The sequence below is a fragment of the Lissotriton vulgaris genome, chromosome 5 (assembly GCF_964263255.1).
Source record: "Lissotriton vulgaris chromosome 5, aLisVul1.2, whole genome shotgun sequence".
In the NCBI taxonomy this organism is placed as follows: Eukaryota; Metazoa; Chordata; class Amphibia; order Caudata; family Salamandridae; genus Lissotriton; species Lissotriton vulgaris.
Window position 1 is genome coordinate 863,537,562 of NC_141693.1, and position 19,839 is coordinate 863,557,400.

Here is a 19,839-nt window from a genome sequence, read left to right on the forward strand (position 1 = left end):
GAAAGGAAATCCGAGTGTATTATATTAATTTTTATGATGTTTAAATTAAGCACCGTGATTTTAGAAGTTGTATTAATGTCATTTTTAAAAACGTTTGATGACCGTTGGTCTAAATAAAATTGTATTGAATTGATTGAATTGCTTTCAGTGGGTATAGTGAAGTGTCTGTTGGATTTCACCTGGGATTTTTGCATACACACACTGACAAAAACACACACACTCTCTCATCTCTGTTTTGAGTCCAAAAACAAGTTTATTTTACAAAATATTATATTGTGTTTCTCTCATTTAGTACTCCTATTATTTTGCATTCCTCTCCCTTTTCACTGCCTCTTAAGCCCCACTTGTGCACCCTGCTTATCATATGATGAATTTTAACATTATATGCAGAAGTGATGGTCTGGCATCGGACGATCCCCCGCCAACCCCCCACCCAATCTTACTGACCAAGCTACGCCCCTGGATAAATACTGAGGGCCTCATTTATGAAAGCCTTGCGCCACCGGTGCGTCATTTTTTCCCATGTTAAAAGTGACGCACCGGCGGCGCAAGGCCTTCATAAATAAGGCCCTGATTTGGTAAACCTTGAACGAGCATTGTTTCTCGGCTTACGCTATAAGTGATGATAGACAGAATGGCCATGTGCAGGTGTGCACAAGACTTGCATGATGCAAGTCATGTTGGTTTTGGAGTGTGCAGGCCAAAGTGGCATGGCACACTTTTTGAGGAAAGCACTTTTGTGTTTCTGAGGTTGTATGAGGTACGAAAGTTTCATGAGTTTGGGCTCGGGTTGGATTGATGCGTCGGATGCTGACGTACCAGACATTTTAGAGTGTTTGGGATCCTCTAATAGACTTTATAACAATTGAGTTAGCTATATTTTGAGACATTATTAGAATGTTCCAGAGCAATGGATTGAGTTATCCAGCCAGTTTCTAGTAGCAATGTGATTAACAATGGAGGGGCAGTCAATCAATAATCTGGATGGATGTAGGAAGCATCAGCATTATCTGTAGCGGTGGGCGTAACTCGCGTAATTCCTGCCTGGTGCAATCATGCGAAATGACCCACAAATTCTGTGAGATTACGCTTAATTATGTGAGATACATCTCGTGCAGGTCATGCCAGAAAAATGACGTTGGTGACTAGAGCCGGCCTTTGCTAAAATAGTGCCCTGTGCATTTTGACGGAGAGAAATTTAGTGCCCTTTCGGATAGTAGTGAAATAAATGAGGCAGCAGGGGGTCTCTTTTGTGTTCACTGGTCAGTATCTGGATGAGCAGGGACTGGCCCCTGAACACAAGCATCCCGACCACCCCCAGATCACCTAAATTGCTGCTAGTTTAGCTGCCTCACATAGATGTGGATGTGTTGATGTGTGCCAGCAAGGGTCAGAGGGCAAATGCAGGGCAAGGAAGGGGGCAATGGAGTATTAACAAAATCACCAGCCATATGATAATTAAGGACTAAAGCCACTTTAAAATGGCAAATCATAAAGAAACGAACAGGCAGGGACCAGGATGGGGCAAGGTCAGAAGGGCGCTGCTGTTGGCATAACCTTAATGCAGACAGCTCCATGTGCCCCCTAGAGAATAGGCACCCTGAGCCCAGCTCGCTCATGAGAAAGTTCGCCCTATCAGTTATGCTGTTTGCGTTAATAAACAGCATGAACAGCATTTCATGCTGCACAAGGGTGCAGACATTTTGTGCTTTAAGGTCTGCACCTGCCTAGCCATACCCTTGTGTTTCCTGCTCTCTAAGCCTCAAACTACCTAATCCACCCCATTCTGTGCCACCAGTCACACTTTTTTTGTATTTTTTCACTTTTTCATTACTTTCCTTCTCCCGTATGTGTATATTTTACTTTTTTTCCCAATGGTTAGTCTATATTTTGTACCTGAGCCACCCGAACATTTTCTATGGCAGAGACAGGCAGCACTGCCGCGTGCCCCGCACCCTGTGGCAATGATGGCATGCGCGGGTGATGCCACGCCACATGTTTAGTGAGGCAGAGAGGGCATCACTAGTTTTATATGCTCAGCGCCACCTCTTCCTCATGCTATTACATATTTCCCAGTGGAGGTCACTCCTGGGTAGTTAGAATTAGTATTGTGTTTCCATAGGAAATGCCTTATTTGTGTTGCTAATAACTTTGGTGCATTTGACTAATCTCCACAAAACTTTAAAAAAAGATATACTTTTTGACTAGTTTGTGCATGGGAAGTTTTGGGGTGATCCATCAAAAGAGGGCCGAGAAGAAAGGGTGGACCCCAAAACATATTTTCACCATTCCTTTTCTATAGGAACTTTAGGCACAGCTACATCTTACACCACTGATGAGACTTACACCAAATTAGGTAGAATGCTGGATCTTGTTTCAGAAATAGTGCTTTTTGTGATTTTGTGGAAATTCATTCAGTAGTTTTAGAGCAATTAGTGCCCAAGATGATGCATGTTTCATGCTGCGGAGGATTCCATGGAGCCGGCAGATCTTCTGTAGAGATCTGTTTGGCTGCCACCACATCAACCAGGAAGTGGTGGCAGCCATCCTAAGACTCAGGACTGAGTCTTGAGTCTTTAAAAAACGCATAAAAAGAAATAGGTAGTAGGGTAGGCATACTCTAACTTCCCCAGGGCTTGATGGTGGGATCCCAGAGGGACCCAGCCTGAGGCCAAATAATTCCCCAGGGACCTCATCTCCCGGGGCAGCCATTTTGATAAACAGAAGGGGGCATGCCCCCGCCTTTCCAAGCCTAATAAGGCCCCAGGGAGCCCATATCCCGGGTCCGAAAACCTTTGAAAAGAGGGTGGTGCAACCCCTTTCCCTATGCCTAAAAATGCCCGGAGACATATCCACTGCGGACAAGTAACTAAAGATGGAAGGGGGAACGTGGCCCCCGGTGGGCGTGGGAGTAGGGACGACCGTGACACCAGGTGTAGGATTTAAAGAAGGTTTTATTTTCAGGGTTCTTAAGGGCTTTGATATAAACGTCTTTCTGGTCCTAAAAGTCAGTCTTTCCCGGGCAAAGGCAAAGGTACTGGGGTCCGTGGCGCTGGTCTTCTATAGTTGTCCTCACTCAGGAAGAGGGGGTCTTCGCTCCAGATACCGATGGATTCGCCTCATGCAAAGAAAGACCAACAAGAAGGGAGGCCGTTAGATCACAGTCCTCTAATAGGGTTGCACCAAGGGACCCAGGGAGTGTGAGGATAAACCCGGTGATTCAAGCGTTCTACCAACAGTGATCCGTGTCAGACATAGAGAGAGGGTGGGTTTGAGCAGGGAAACCAGGAAGGGGAAGGGTAATGGTAGGGTAGGGATTGTTTAAAGGAAAGTAACAAACAGGGAGTTTTACACGCTACTCGCTAGCGCTCCGTCTTCCCACCCAGGCTGCCCAACGCCGCCGTACCTGTGACAGCCACACTCCTCCCTCGGGAGTGTGGCACGGCGGTTCGCAGGGTCGTTGGCCTCCTGGCTCGCCTCTTGACTCGGACCCTCCGTCTGCTCCTCCGCGCTGTTCTGTCCGGTCCTCTCGGTCTCCTTCCTCGACTCTGCTTCCGCTCTCCGTTTCCTCCGCTCCCGCCTTCTCCTCCGCGGTGTCTCCACACCCCGTGTACAGTACTTCCGGGGTTTTCACTAGTTTGGGTCTCGTGATGTCCTGCAGTACCGGGCCTTCCTCCTTAGGTGTCGACGCCCACTTAAAGGAGCCGCACTCTTCGTCCACGCTATCCGTCTCGTTTCCTCCGTCCTCCCACTCGTTGGTCTGTGGAGAAGTCGGAAAGGAGCTGTCAGAAGGGCGCGGGCTCCACCATTCTCCTACTTCCTTACACCCCCCCCCCCCACTTCTGTAGCCTACTTAGGCCCCAGAGACCTTTTCCCCCAGGGCTAAAATGTGCATAAAGGGAGGGAGGCTGCGCAGCCCACCTCCAAGAGCCTTAATAAGGCAGCAGGGACCCCATGCCCTGGGGCAGGCTCTGTGACCGCATCCTGGGGACCTCACCGCTGGACACAGTAGTTTCCCTGCTCGCACTAGCGCAGACAGGGATACATATGTTTTCTCCCGTCTGATAGGAGCATTTTAAAATCTCCCATCAAATAGGAGCAAACACTAAGTGCTAGATATACGTTGCTTTTTTGAGCTCACAAATGACCAAATTCGCAGAATTGGTCTGTTTGCGATTGCAAAAAGGCCTTTTTGGATGTGAAATGGTAACCCATTTCCAAATCGCAAAATGGGTTGAGATTTAGGTATAAGGAAAGGGCGAGTTAAGAGTATTACTTCCTAATAGCAAATCTCAGTGGTAGGTGTGAATGTTTTGCTACCGAAATGCAGTCTTAAACCATCCACATTTTTCTTATTACTACAGGTAGGTAGGTGGTAAACCACTGCCTGCTCTTAAAAAATGAAAAGAAGACTTTTTAATTTTGTTTTCGAAATGCATCCCATTTTCCTCTAAGGAAAACGGGATGCATTTAAAAAAAAATCGAATATTGCTTTATTTAAAAGCAATCACAGCCATGGTGGTCTGCTGAACCCAGCAGGCCACCATTCCTTTGATTTTAGCGATTCCCGGTGGGTTGCAAAGTGCTACCTACCTCATAAATATTAATGAGGGAGGTCTATTCGCGTCCAACTGGGAATCGCAAAACGTGAAAAACACATTAAATTTGACACCTAGAAATCCTGTTCCAACACTTTCTATGTTGAGTAAAATACATTCTAGTTTATAAAACATTATTATTCTTTTATGCAGTCTTCTAAGTTTGATAGAGAACATTGGGCCAGATGTATCAAGCAAATTCGCTTTCACGAATTTCGGTCTTTGCGAATGTGAATTTACTAAATGGAATGTATGAAGCAAAATCTGGTGCAAAATAAGGAATCGCAACATTTTCGATTCCTTATTTTGCAATTGCATTTAAGGAATCGCAAATTTTGCGATTCCTTAAATGCAATGTATGTAGCAAAAAAATTTGCAAAATGCCCTTAAGGAATCGCAAATTACCACCAACTTCTAGTTGGTGGTAAGTTGCGAATTCCTTGAGAAATGCACATTTTTGCATTTTTCAAAGGGCCATGTGACGCACATACATGCCCTTAGGGCATGTATGTGCACCACATGTGCACCCATGCATATTTCAGGGGTGCAACAGGGTGTCCTTTGGACACCTCTGCACCCTTGAAATTATTCTCAATTTGCGATTTGCAAATTGCGAATCGCAAATTGAGAATAACTTCCCATTCATTCCTATGGGCCTCCTGGCCCATAGAAATGAATGGAAAATTATTCCTTAATTGCGATTAGCAATTTGCTAATCGCAATTAAGGAATTTTAGGAAATCGCTAAAAAATAGCACATTTCTACATACATCCCAATTTGCAAATCCCAAATAGCGATTTTTAAAAATCGCTATTTGGGAATCGCAAATGATGGTAATGATACATATGCCCCATAGTCTTCATTTTTAGTTTACAGTACTTCTTTTCGACTTACTGCACGATACTTTCAACTTGGAATAAAGATTTATCAACATATAGGAAATACAGCTTTAGCAGCCTTCCAACATAGACAAAACCCTCGGGCAGAAGCAGCTTATTAAAGAAGTGTGGGTAGAGAAAAGTAATTGAGGACGTGCTCCCCTAAACACAGACTTTTGTCTAAACAGAAAACAAACGTCTTACCAGCCATGGAACTGGTTTCGAAAGGTAGATCTCTCCATCAATGTTCCTCATAGGAGTTGAAGCAGCCTGTAGAGGCCTTCTTGTTTTTTTCCGATCCACACAGACAGGTTGTCAGCAAGAGAAATAGCTGTGAAGACTACAACCCCCATGAACATGAATCAATGTAACAAACAAACCGAGCTGCTACTGTACTCTGAATAAGCTCCAGTTAGTGCTCGACCTGTGCCCTGAGGGTCCAGTATCACCATCAGGGCTCCCAACCCTTCTTAAGCTGGTGAAGCAGGTGGTTCATGAGGCCACTGTCCTGGATGCAGGCATGCCCTCTGGCCAACCCCCTGCTGCGCACAGCCTTTGATCGTGCATAGCATGGGGTTCGCTGCCTGCACGGGGATGAAAGCTGGGTGGGCGGTTTGGCTTTACTTATGGTACCAAAATATTACTTTATGTTTTTTTTAAAAGTAGAAATTTACTGAAAGAAACAAAGGTTATAGTAAGGTTATGGTTAGGTGACATTTTTAGTTAAAACTTAACTTTTTAAACTATACAAACCACAGAATTTCACCAGTAATAGTCATCTCAAGTAATGATAACGCATGCCGTAAGGTAGCTATAACTTACGCCCTTGCCATGCACTGCTAATTACCCCACATATTGCTGGCAGGAACAGGCTTTGGTGGAACACATTTTTTGCTCTGCGTTCGGTCTCATCGGCACCATGGACCTGCAATTCCCCGAGAACATTTGGCAGCCAGCGAATACTGAATTACCGTTACCCAACTGATGCCCCCAAGAGAAGGGGGTTTGGGGCCAAATGATAAACTGATAAAACTAAGTCAAATAACTATTGGCAGACAAGTGCGTGCTCATGTTCATGGACAAAGAAAACCATCGGGTCACCAGACTTGTTTTCTAATTTTAAATTTACACAACTAGTCAATGTGAACATTTGTAGGGCAAGTATCCCAATATTTACTCACTCTTAGCATTGTCACCTAAACTGGCCTTCAGAATAACTTGGAGGGGGTATAGAGTGGCATAGAGAGCAGTGGCATAGATTGAAATTTCATAGATAGAATGATGTAGAATGCATAAGTCGAATGGTGTAGATTGTGTGGTAAGGTTCAAAAGGGCCTGCGCACAAGTCTCTCTTTTAGTTACACATTTAAAGTTTTCATTTTTTTCTAAACGTTGGCCCTTACATGCCTTGTACATACATGATAACATACTCGGAAACTCTTCTGCTTGCAGCATATGTCTTAGTAAGCATTTTATAATGTAGTTCATACGCTCTGTCCAAGGCTAAGGAACACTCTAAGCGATGCCCTTGTATTTGATTGTCCAGTTGGAGACAGCTCGGAGTCCCAAGACAAACAATCACATCAGCATTGCACCTCTGACACAGTGTGTTTGAAACAGTGCTTTTATTATATAAACCACCTCTGAGTCAAACCCGGCAGAGTAGCACTTCAAATAATCCTGACATGCTGTGCCTGAGCTGCAGCCCTGTTGATTCTAGTCTCTAACCTTCACAGGACTGTTGGCCTACTGATGCATCACTCACAGGAATGTGGGTTGGGTTTTCCCAAGGGATATGGCAGAGGGTACTCCCACTTTGCTCTCTATAGTGTATGAAGTATTAGGTAGGAGTATATGTAAAGTTGGTAACTAAGGCTCACCCTATCCACATCCCCTGAGTCCATGTCTAATTTCCAGTCTGTTATGATCTTCATCCGAGACTGGATGAACTACAACCACCTGAAGTTAAACCCAGACAAAACGGAGATGGTTTTGACAGGTGGTTGCTCCAGTCCCTGGACCTCTCTCTTCTGGCCTCCCTCCTCTCCGTCATCCTCTGTAAAAACTCTTGGGATTAAACTGAATGACCAACTCACTTTGCACTCCCAAGTCAACCTAGTGGTGTCCTCTTCTTTTCTCTCACTCCGTACTATCCGCAAAGTCTCTCGTTTTTTTTTCTCTCCATGCCCTCAAGCTCATAGTCCTGGCAATGGTTATCTCTCGCCTAGACTACGGCAACGCCCTTTATTGTGGCATGTCCGCTTATAGTATGCGACGACTACAACGGGTCCAAAACCAGGCTGCCCGCCTGGTTTTCAACTTGGCCAAATCCCATCACATCACGCCTCTCCTCAAGTCCTTACATTGGCTCCCAATCCGAGAACGAGCCCATTTCAAGATGGGCTGCATCACTTATCAGGCTGGGGCCGGCGCAGCCCCTGCCTTTATCTCTTTGGAAATCAAAACCTACGTCCCTGCCAGGGAATTACACTCTTACTCCCAACAACTGTTGACAGTTCCTCGCTTTAAACGCAAAAAGTGGGGAGGCATGAAATTCTCTACACTTGCCCCTGCTTTTTGGAACTCTCTCCCCGCTCACCTCAGATCTTCCACTCAGTATACACTTTTCCGTAAGGCACTAAAAACTTTTCTTTTCTCACAAGCCTTCTCTCCATAAACCACTTCTTCTATCTCCCCTCGATCTTCCTGTCCTCTCGGGTCCAGTACTCCATAGCACCATGAAACCGCCAGGTGAACGTGCACTCTATAAATATTTTAAACTCAAACTCAAGGCTGAGTAACGGTTGGGGAAAGCAGAAAGTCAATAATGCTTTTGCCCACACTACTGGAGAACCGGGCCTTATGGGCCTGGCGGCACAGGGCACGCCTTAAATCCCCGAGTTCACCTGCCTTGTTGAACAGAGACATGAGACACTCTGTTGAGCGTAGAAAATCAGGTTTATTAGCTGCAGCCAAGCACAGTTGTCCCAGAAGTACGTACAAAGTATATTCTGAGGAGACTGCCACTTTAGTCCGTGGCGCACAATCTTTTATAGCACACATATTTACAACGTTTACTCCCTGCACATACAAAGCCAGCCAATAGGAAAAGTTTGAAAACAAGCTATCAGGTGTCCCAAATACTCCCCTCTTCTCAAACCCCGTGTGTTACCCCTCCCAACAAATTAATCAGTGCTAGTACCGACAATCCAATTTGCAGGTGGCAGGACGTATTTGCGTGCCTCAAAGGATAGTTGTGTAACAAGAGAATACAAGGAGAGAATAGCGAAGTCCAGTCGGATAAGATAATGTAAGGAAAGAATAGGAGAAGGCAAATAGTCAGTCGAGACAGGGATCAATCAACCCAGACATGGATTAGCGAACTCGGCCAGACCCTGACATCGGTTTCGTAAACAAGGGCAGGGGGTTACTCTTTAACAGAAGAGACACGTAGCAGCTGAGAAAAGCAAAAACACTCCGTTCGCCGTGCTGCCTGAGTGAGGGCAACACAAAATGGCGACGAGACACAAAATGGCGGCTAAATATGAGATGAAGTCAGAAACCGAAGAACCTCAGACCCTCCTTTTGCCATTACTCAGGCAAAACACAAAGGACTCAAGTTAGTCTGAGTCAATGTCAATGGCCATGAGGTCATCGAGCTGTTGCTGCAACATCATTCTAATGTTCTCTGTTTTCTGTGACACATGCCTTGGGACACACATGGTGGCACAAAGACCGCAGATGGCAGGGCCACACTATAAACAAAGACAACAAGAGAAAATGATGGCCAAGATCATTCCTAGGAAGGTTAGTATCTTCCATCCCCAAGTGGACAGTAGTCCACAAAACCATCCTATCACAGACCCATCTCCTGTGTCCTGGTGTATAGACTCGGAAATTATATGCAACTTAGAGATGGCTTGGTATACCCTAGGGGCATTATCAGGAATGTAAATGCAGCAACTAGACCCGATCATTTTACAGACTCCTCCACGATCTGCAAGGACAATATTTAGAACCATTCGGTTCTGCAAAGTCATAAGGCGATCCGCCTGAAGCTGAGCTGTCAAATTACTCAAGGCTCCAGAAGTTACATTTATGGTAGCCTCAACAACACAAACTAGCTGTCTGACGTCTCTGCTGTTGGCCATTGGGACCCAGAAAGGAAGCAACCTTTTAATAAAGTCACCTCCTTCTTGTCCTGCCGTGTCCTTAGAATCAATAACCCCTCTGCCATATCTCTTTCTATGATGACCTGAAGGAGCGGTATATGTTGGAGGAAGAAGAAAAGCCACATAGCAAGTTCCTGAAAAGTAGGTAGGAAGCTACGTATAGGCTCTATCATGACAGACAAAATATGTGCCTTGTGATCGTACTAACTGTGAAGAAATCTGAGGTGAATAGATATAAGTATGGGAACAGAAACTCTTCTCCTGTTGATTTTTAACATTTTGGCCATTGATCTGCAAACAGAAATTACCTCGATGAGGTACAGTCCAAATTGGTGGGGATCTCCTTCGTCTAGCCTTATCCGTAAGGCTAGTAACATAACTAGTCACGTTCCAGCCATCATATGCTTGTTTCTCATCAACGGGAATCTTACTAATCTCAGCGATTCTAGCCATCGCCACTATTCCCTTTATTAAAGAACTGTGACTAAAATCTGCTCCACCACCATATGGACTACCAGGAAGATATCGAAGTTGGTTCTGATATACATTAGAAAGCATAGCCAAATAGGCCCAAGCAGAGCCTTCGTAGGAAAATGGAAGAACTAAATATGGCATCCCTCTCTCTGTATTATGGGGCATAAGCCCACAGACCCAACAGTCAGTGGTGTTGATTACCAGTTGATGCTGATGCAATAACTGAATAAATTAATTATTGAAGTATTCTGTTCTCCTAATCTGCTCATGTTCTGGGAGTGTATGAAACTGATGTGGGGAGGCAGTAGTACGAAAAGACAAGGAAACAAAAGTTGGAACAGGTGCTTGCTGCATAGTGTGAACAACCCAACTCACACAAGCCAATACAATACATGAACATATTAAAATACATAAGGTTATGCCACATGGACTAACCAACAATTCTTTATATTTACTTTTCATTTTTGTATTCTTATCACTGCTTTCCACTTTAATATCCATTCTCTAAAGCGTTGCTCACAGCAATCTTCCTAGATCACTTAGCTGTGATTATTAGCCGTCCTATGACACTGCAAGTCCTGCAGACCTACTGTCACTACTCAGGTCACAGCTTAAGACTCCTACCGTGACCCTGCAACTTGATGGATAGTGGAAAAGAAATGTCTCTCAAAAAACGTAATCAGAAAAAGGAAAAAGAAAGTTCAATTGTCTTTCGTTGATCTGGATCTTAAATTGTACCTAGTCTTATTAGGGATCCTTTGTTCTTGAAACAAAGTCTCTGGATTTACTGTGTTCAATCGCCGATGTGATGGTACAGGTTCTTGCAACACGTCGTCGTCTTCTTTCTCAGAGTTCGTTCGATCTAGGCGTGCACTACTGAAAGGTACAAATCGAGGAGCCCTTTCGCCTTCACTGTCACTTATACCCTTGCGGACCCACTGATCAAAAGGTAAAGGCAAAGGTAACCTCTTACAGTGCACGCCATGGACCCAATTCTTCTTCCCGACGACCTTTACTGCTGTACGTGTTGCTAGCAGAACTTGCCGAGGCGGGCCCCAAAGAGGTTCCAGATTCTTTTTCCACTGGAAATTCTTCAAATAGACCCAGTCACCGGGTTGTATGGAGTGACCTGGATCTGCAGAGGCCTCCAGCAAAGCGTTTTGAACCTGTTGGTGAAGAACACGCAATTTAGTGGTTGAGGTTATGCAAGTAGTCAATCAACATTGGGTATGGGTATGGGATGTCAGAATACTTTTTAGGTCGAGGGACTCCCCAGACATTGGCTGGGTACCCAAAAATGACCTCATATGGGCTGAGTCCTAAACGAGAATGCACAGTAGTTCTCGTGGATAAAAGTGCCAAAGGTAAAGCGTCAGGCCAAGCAAGACCCGTGCTGGCCTGAATCTTCGCCAATTTGAGCTTGAGAATGCCATTATAGCACTCTACCAAACCTGCTGACTGAGGGTGGTTTGCCGCATGGAATTTCTGCCTAATACCAAGACCCGCACACACTTTCTTCATAATGTGGCCTACAAATTCACTTCCATTGTCACTCCAGACAATTCGTGGCAAACCAAACCTCAAGAAAAATTCCTTCAAAAGGACTTTGGCAGTAGACAAAGCAGTATTGTCCTTTGGGGGTAGGCCTCTATCCATCCGGAGAAGGCACACACCACCACCAGAACATACTTGAGGTTATTACAATGATCCATATGAATGTAATCAATTTGTAATACCTCAAAAGGGTAAGTAGGGGGAGCAAAATGACCTGCTGGAGTTGGGGTTCCCTTTCCTGGATTATGCATTAAACAAACAATGCAATGTTTCACCACATTCTCCGCACATCATTTAGGAATTCCTTCATTCTGCCATACTGGAGCCAGAAGTTTACATATCCCTTTTGCACTAATGTGGGCTGGACCATGCGCCATAGTAACTACAGGCAGTACGTAGGCGTCTGGTAACAGCCAACTCTGATGTTCTGACAATTTCGTCCAACACCCTGTCGCGTCCAACATTCCCCTACTTTCTCTCCACTTACTCAATTCCTTTTCAGTAGCTTCTTCTTGAATCATTCTCACACTTTCTATTGTGTCCTCACACATTCCTCCCTCTCTGACCCATCTTTCAGGGCCTGCAAAACTTACTCGTAGCATCTCTCGCTGTTTCTTTCGCTACCTCATCTGCAAAAGCATTCCCGCGACCCACATCATCAATAATCTTCTTATGAGCACTACACTTTACTATCGCTATTTGGGGAGACAAAGCAAGTGATTTGAGAAGGTCAGTCACCAACTGACCATGCTGTATCTTAGTACCATGGGAAGTAAAGAATCCTCTGTCCTTCCACAAACGACCAAAGCTATAAGCCACGCCAAAGGTGTATTGGCTATCAGTGTAAACATTCACTCTCTTTCCCTTAGCCAACACACACGCTCTCGTCAGGGCAATTAGTTCAGCTGCTTGGGCTGAATTCTGTGTAATGCGTGCTGTCTCCACTACCGTATACAAGGTGGTAACAGCAAAAGCTGCAGTCGTCTCGCCATTTGGAAGTTTGAAACAAGACCCATCCACCCATAGGATCCCATCCGGGTCCACAAGTGGTGTGTCTTTTAAGTCTATTCTGCCTTTCGTTTCCTCCTCTGTTCGGAGAAAACAATCATGCTGTTCTTGGGTGCCTTTCTTGTCCGGAATGGGCAACAATGTTGCTCGATTTAAAGTATTACAGCGCTTGATGTGCATATGGCTAGCCAAGAGCGTCAGCTCATATCTAGACAAGCGAGCACTCGTAAGGTGTTGTGTTTTCATTCTGTTTAAAAGTGTATCCACTGCATGTGGTACCATAACAACAAGAGTGTTATCTAGTACCAATCCAGCAGATTGACGAATGGAGATCTCTGCCGCTGCTGTAGCTCTGAGACAACTAGGCAATGCCTTGGCTACTGGATCCAACGTAGCCGAAAAATAGGCACATGGCCGTTGTTTGTCTCCAAATTGTTGTGTTAAAACTGACAACGCGCAACTTTCTCTTTCGTGAACGTAGAGTGTGAAAGGCTTACTGTAATCTGGAGTACCTATCATAGGGGCAGAACACAAGGCAGTACGTAAGTCAGAAAAACTCTTCTGACATTCATCAGTCCAAGGAAGAGGTTGGGGTTTATCTTTCAAAGTAAGTGCCAGCAGAGGTTTAGCCAACAAAGAAAAATTCGGACTCCACTGTCTACAATAAGAGGTAATGCCGAGAAAGGCACGCACCTCCCTTTGTGTGGATGGCACAGACATTTGCGCGATTGCTTGAATTCGTTCTGGGGTCAATCGTCTTCCCTCCTTCGACAAGAGATGACCTAAATAGGTAACCTCTTGGCGGCAATATTGCAACTTAGAGGGTGACACCTTGTGATGCAGGTCTGACAAATGACGCAACAGTGAAACAGTCACATTTTTACAAACATCCTTTGAATCAGCAGCAACTAACAAATCATCCACATACTGAATAAGAGTGGCACCTGGGGGCAAAATAAAAGCATTGAGCTGAGATTTCAAAGCCTGACTATAAATGGAAGGGCTCTCACAATAGCCTTGAGGCGCACGTTTGAATCGGAAACTTCGGCCTCCAAGAGAGAAGCCAAAAATATCCCTACTTTCCTCAGCAATAGGAATGCTGAAGAAAGCATTTTTGAGATCAATAACCGAGAACCATGCCGCTGAAGCGGGTATCATAGAAAGCAAGGCAGTGATATCTAGGACAACAGGAAACTGGGGGACACCAATCTTGTTGACCTCCCGAAGATCGATCACAAAGCGATATACAGGAGGCTGAGAAGGATCAGTGCGTTTAAGGACAGGTAGAACAGGACTGTTACAAACATTACCTCTCGTCTCTTCAACCACACCCTTCTAAACCAGATCATAGATAATAGCCAACAAAGCTTGTTCACTATCATTGGAAATATTATACTAAGGAATGCTTGGTAATTTAACATTAGGCTTAATAGTAACCATGTAAGGCAGAATCTGAAGTAGACCAACATGATTCGGACCTGTAGCCCAAAGCGTAGCAGGAAGAAAATGCAATTCAGGCGGGAATTGGTCCTTAGATAAATACATAGGAGAATCTAATTTCTCACCCAAGGTAAGATGCACACCAGAAGGGGAACAATACAACGTTGCATGAAGACGTTTCAACAAGTCCAAACCCAACAAGTTCTCTCCGCAACCAGTCGTTAAAATAAGCGGAGCTTCCAGATTGTAAGGACCAATCGAAAGAGGCAAAGGACAAGAAACCGGATTAGTAACTGGGGCACCAGAAAATCCTACAGAAACGTTGGTTAAGCCTGACAAAGGTGCCCCAGGGAGTTTCGAGTGAATAATAGAACTTCTCATTGCACCAGTATTCAAAAGAAATGGCTCTGAAACACCCAATGCAACAATTTCAACATAAGGCCCATTCTGATCCACTGGAACTGATACGGCTCCCTTACTTTGTCCATGGCTGTCCTAACTAGAACGAAAATCCTAAACCTCACCCTCAACACAATAATCGTCATTGTAATATTGCGCAGACTGAGTATTCTGCTGATCAAAATAATTCAAGGAATTCTGAGGGGGAAAGGAACGCTGTCCTTGAGGCAACGCACCTCGCCCTCTACCTCTAGGTGCTGATTGAAAACCACCACAGCCTCGCGGCCCTGGGAATCCACCATTACGCTGCAATAAAACCGGACAGCTATTCTTAAAATGACCTTCCTCTTTACAATAGGCACATTGATTAGGACCAAACAAAGGTCGCGGAACAAAAGGTTCAGGTTTTTGTAACAACCTCTGAAGCTGGGGAGGCTGTTAAAACTGGCGCTGTGCAGAACAAGGGGGATACGCCTGTTGCAAAAGAACCTTCGTTTTTAATTCTTTAGTCTTTTTCTTGATCTTATCTTTCTCTTCTTTATCCCTATTCTCATAATATTGAGCAGTAGCTAATACCTGCGCAGACGAAGAAACAGCCCATGAACTTTCGGAGTCTTTCAGCTTATGCGATAATTCTGAAAGTAAATTAAATACAAATTTATCCACAAATAATCGCTGTCCACCTTCAGTACTCATATCTTGACCACTGTGGTCGATAAACGTCTCCTCAAAACGAGTAAAGAAATCGGAGACACTTTCATCTTTCTTCTGCTTACACGCAGCTAACTTATCCCAGTTAACATGTAAGGCAGGCATCATCATCTTCAATAAAGCGATGATTCTACCAGGCAACTGTGCAATCAAATCATCTGGCTTACCACCACCCACTTGTGCTGTATCTGCTGCAGTTATAGCGGCCCAATTACCACCTAAAGCTTGGTCCTGGTCCTCCCTACAAATCCGAGCCCACAACGCTTGTGGAACTACATTCCCCATCAACATATCAATATCGGCCAAATTCATAATACACGCGTCAACAGTCTGGGACAGCTCTTTATAATATCCAGCAGGATTTTTATGAGGGTCTGGTAGAGACTGTTTGAGCGCCAAAACTTCAGATCGTTTCCAGGGGACGTGTACCCATATACGCTGGAAATGAGCAGCTTGCGATCACGAGCGGCGTTCTCTGCCAGATACAATCGGCTGGGGATACAACGGAGTCATTATACCCGCGGACACGATTTCCGAGATACCTCAACTTTGGATATTACTGAACGACCTACTCAGAATAATACTGTTGAACTTGTGCCAAACCAATCTATCATCTGGACACCGCGGAGTGATCCCCTGTGATAACCACATTCTTAGACCTTGTGCCAATCTATCTGCCAACTAAGGTTGCCTGCCCCGCATTTTGTCCTGATGAAGACCCCACAGCAAGGGCACCACTAATCACTGTGAACTTTTGAGGGTCGAAACGTCGACAATAACCTGTTTGGTCGTCAACTTCACGCCAACATCTTTACATTTATTGCATTATGTGAAGTATGATATGTTTTGATTTATGCTTCGAACCAACGGTCCTTTGTTTTGTATATAAGAATTAACTCGTCAATACAGTTTTGTTAATTGGCTCATTTTACTGTCACTAATTCCCTTCCATCACACTATCCTCACCAGATCACCTCCCCCCCCCCCCCCGGGGCACTGTACAACCATTTATGATATTGATCAGTTGTTAAGTATATTTAGTATACCTAGTCCCATTGTGAATAAAACAATGTGGATGCATTCATTGTCTGTGTAAATATTTTTTGAATTGTTTATATTATAACACACTCACGCTGGGACCCCTCCCTCTCAGTATGGAAATGAGCAGGGACACGCGGAATATTGCCTGCCTGTGGAACCTCCTCTCTCCATACCGGAGGAACTTCCCTCATAGGATAATGTTTCATTTTCTGTCTAACTGCAGGATCAGGTTCAAGAATAGTCTGAGAAGAAAACAAAGACCTGAAAGTGACACGTGTCTTTACAGCGTCCTCAACTTCAGAACCCACAATGAGTCCCTTATCAAATCTATCCTGCACGTCCAACAGACCCTGAGGAGTTCTATCCAACTCCATATTCTCCTATCCTTTGACAAGAATATCACACATGACATTAAAAACATATCTCTGCGTAGGCGCATTCCACTGGAGAAAGGTATCCAAAATATCAGATACACTATACTGTGGACCACTCATGATCCATTTGTGAGCAAGAGAATCCAACACAACTCATTTGTCAGAATCTGGGATTGGACTACGGGATTGCCTTCGAGAAAAAGCAGGAGTCCGATTAAAAGACCCAAAAAGGGGGGAGAAAAGACCAGAAACAGTATCAACCAACCGTTTGCGAGTTGGGGAAGAATCAGACAGTAAAACTGGAGACAAGGTATTAAGCAAAGGAAGAGATGGACTAGTCGCGACAAGAGGAACCGAAGATGAAGGAGACTGAGGTACAGAAGTTAGTGACAAAGGAGGCGGGGGTGGCAATGTAGGAAGAGGCAATTGCGGAAGAGCCAGACCAACTGGCTGGAAAACAGGTTGCTGGACAGGTGGCAACAATAAGGGTGCATTAGCTCCTGGTACATAAGGCGGAGGCAATCTCAACAGATGGGACATTAAGGGATCTTCGTCAAGATCCTTATTCTGTGGAGAAGGTGGCAACACAGGGTAGCATCTATCTATTGCCATACGATGTTGTCTGTCTGAGACTTCAATCGCTCGATCAGTCTCATTGTCTTTGAACTGCTGGGCAGCCAGTATGATCGCCATATCCTTCACTTTTCTATCTCTTTTTACCTGCTTAATTTCTCTCTGCTTGGCTTCTTTAAGCCAAAGGCGGAAAGAGTCACACCAAGCACGCCTACAATAATAACTCTTTAGTTCCCTTAGTGTACAGTTTACTCCCTGATATGCAAACTCAACATACACTGAATTTTTAACTGTGGTAAAATCTGAAAAACAAAAGTCCTAGAAAAGTGATTGTTGATTTTGACTTATCAATGATTAATACCATAACCAAATTGTATCCTGATACCCAAATTCAAGGAAGTTTTTTCACTTTTCACAGGTGGATTGGAGTAAAATTCAAAAAACATTGTTAGTTGAGTATTACTAAGCATGGGCGAATTTTGCGAATCTGGCGTTCGCGAATTTGCGTATTTGCAAACTCGCAATCCGCAAAATCCGCGAATTCTCGTGAATTTTTTTTGTGTTCGCAAGGGTTTCTGCCAGTTCACGAGGGTTTTCTACCAGTTCGCAATTGCGAACTTACTTGTCGGCTCGCAGCGGTCGCGACTTTGTTGTTTCTACGTCTGGTTCATCATCACAGGTTCACAGCACCCTCTGTTTCACCACTGCCACCCTCTGATTCATCCATGCCACCCTCTGGTACATCACTGCCACCCTCTGATTCATCACTGTAGATTATGGGGGGGAAAAGCAAGCACACCTGTCCTGCTTCAACTGACATGAATTAATTTAGGGTTGATTAATGTGTCACTGAATTTAAACTTCCTGTCTGGCACCTGCTTCCTTATCTGTAATTTGCTTTCTGTTGCAGTGCAATTTTTTTCCCAGGACCTTTGTGGCCTACTTGTAGCTATTCTATGAGCCTGCTGTGAGGGTCAGAGCAGGGTCATAGAATAGTTGCAAGTAGGCAACTGAACTCTGGAGGGGCCCCTCAGGAAGCACTACAGGGAATGGTTGCTAATGATGAGTTTGAACTTTTGCACCTGCTGAGTGCTTTCAGTTTTGCAAAACTCGTTTTTCTGCAGAACAGCAACTGTAATGCCCCAAACAAACGTAGGCAACTGAAGTCTGGAGGGGCCCCTCAGGAAGCACTACAGGGAATGGTTACTAATGATGAGTGAACTTTTGCACCTGCTGAGTGCTTTCAGTTTTGCAAAACTCGTTTTTCTGCAGAACAGCAACTGTAATACCCCAAACAAACTTACTTGTGAAAGTTGATTTCTAATCCAAAAGTGATCCAAAGAAAGTCAAAAAGGCCTCAAATCCAAAAAAGTGCAGGCAAATGTCAACCTGAGGAGTTATTATGATAAAAATCATCATTTTCCGAAGGTTTATGTTGCTTGCTGGTGGATTTCTTGTGCAGAATTGCAAATTTTGTAATTTCGCAATTGCGAACTCTCGCGATGCGTCACCAAACTCCCGCGGGATCCCGCAGCAAGATCCAAAATGGCGCAGCAGTCGCAAAATATCGAGAAAAACAACTCGGCAAACGCTGAATGACGGTAAGTGAACGCCGCTCGCCGCAATATTGTATCACCAAGCCAAAAAATCCGCTGCGTGCGAATTTGCGGATTTTAGGTAAATTCTCTAGAGTTCGGATTGCAAATTTACCGAAAATCCGCAAAATCTGGGAGCGGAACGGATTTTCCGCCCATGCTTAAGGATTACATATCAGACAGTAAACTGCAATTTGAGTTAAACAACTAACTGCCTTGTGCTTTATTCCTCCTGACAGTGTGGATGACTACACATTAATCACTGAATTTTACTGCAAATGAAGACAAACCGGGCGCCTTACTAAATTACTTTGAGGACACATGGATTGGTCATCTAATCAGGTCGGGTTGCAGGCGGAATCCAAGGTTTCCTGTGAAGTGGTGGAACTGTCACACGACCTGCTTAGCAGCCAGAGCAAAGACCAATAATGCCATAGAGGGATGGCATAATTCCTTCAATAAATCAATTGGAAAACCTCACTAAAACTTTTATCATTTCTTGGAAATTTTGAAGAAGGAGCAAAGTTTCTAAAAAAAGGAGAATAGCGCAATCATTGACTGGTAGTCTGAACCCACAAATTTCCAAAAGAACAAAATAAATGTCAGCGAGCTATTGGGACAAATTCAACAGTTATTTTTGATGGTGGCTTCAGACTACCTAGACAATATTGCACAAATACTGCCTTTCTAACTATCACTAACACCTATTCCATCTTACTTACCTGCTTTGCAATTTTTTAATTTTTATTAAAATGGCATTTTTGGCAACTTTCCAAACAAAAAAAAAGAAAAATGAGTTTCCTACCTTCAGTTGTCTTCCGTATTTGACCCTTCAAATCCATAATCCACTCTTGAATCCAAAGCCCATGTAAAACTTTCAAAAGAGACACAGGTTGGCATAGCTATATGTTACAGCAAAACACTGCTGCAAAATATACTGTGAAAAACCTTTTTAAAAAATGCATCCTGATAACTGAAATAAGTTTGGCAAAAAACGCAACAAGATATCCATTGTTGCAATC